At 47.2% G+C, this 1,119-nt stretch overlaps 1 protein-coding gene across 2 annotated transcripts in view; it reads left to right on the forward strand.

Moving 5' to 3' along the window:
* MAD2L1BP (MAD2L1 binding protein) overlaps window positions 1-1,119 on the forward strand; it is a 16,841-nt gene that overhangs the window by 13,331 nt on the left and 2,391 nt on the right. The window lies entirely within an intron of this gene.

Here is a 1,119-nt window from a genome sequence, read left to right on the forward strand (position 1 = left end):
TGGCCAGGCTGGTCTCGAACTCCTGACCTCAGGTGATCTGCCTGCCTCGGCCTCCCAAAGTGCTGGGATTACAGGCATGAGCCACCGTGCCCAGCCTGTTTGTTTTTTGAGACAGAGTCTCGCTCTTGTTGCCCAGGCTGGAGTGCAGTGGAGCGATTTCGGCTCACTGCAACCTCCACCTTCTGGGTTCCAAGCGATTCTCCTGCCTCAGCCTCCCAAGTAGCTGGGATTACAGGTGTGTACCACCACACCCAGTTAAATTTTGTATTTTTAGTGGAGACGGGGTATCGCCATTTTGGCTAAGCTGCTTTCAAACTCCTGACCTCAAGTGATCTGCCCACCTTGGCCTCCCAAAGTGCTGGGATTACAGGTGTGAGCCACCACGCCTGGCTTACCCAGCTAATTTTTGTTTTTTTAATAGAAACGGAGTTTCACCATGTTGGCCAGGCTGGTCCCGAACTCTTGACCTCAGGTGATCCACCTGCCTCAGTCTCCCGAAGTGGTGTTGGGATTACAGGTGTGAGCCACCGCACCAGGCCATGAACTTCTTTTGCCTGAGGATATTAATTATTTAATTTTTGAAGTTTTTCTTTGTTCTTTGCGGCATCTCAGTTTCTTCTAGAATCCATTCTCCATTTGTTTTGTTCTGGTCTTTGACTTTCATGTTGGAGAATTTTATTGTGTCTGGCGAATATTTAAGAACAAATCACTGCAAGCTCTGTGTACATGCCTGGGCCTTATGAGCTTATAGACTTCACTATAAGGAGATTAGGTGGCAACCTGGTGATCTCTTTGGGGGGGATTCCTTAAACACAGTATTGGAAAGTCTTCCCTCTGGATGGGGGAGAAATTTGGCAGATGATCTAAGCATCTTGACACAGATTTTCATTCATTTCCCTTATATTCATTCTTGCCTCTGTGGTGCCTGTATCACCACTTCCTAAACCTTTCTGGGGTTCTGCTGTGTGTATCAGTTTGCATCCCTTGGGGGTCCCTTCTGTCAGCACTTGGTATTCAGCTCTCTTGAACTCTTAATTCTTCACCTTCTTTCTTTTCTTTTTTTTCTTTTTTTTTGAGACACAGTCTTGCTCTGTCGCCCAGGCTGGAGTACAGTGGCGT

Source organism: Mandrillus leucophaeus, unplaced genomic scaffold (genome assembly GCF_000951045.1).
Source record: "Mandrillus leucophaeus isolate KB7577 unplaced genomic scaffold, Mleu.le_1.0 Scaffold3, whole genome shotgun sequence".
Lineage (NCBI taxonomy): Eukaryota > Metazoa > Chordata > Mammalia > Primates > Cercopithecidae > Mandrillus > Mandrillus leucophaeus.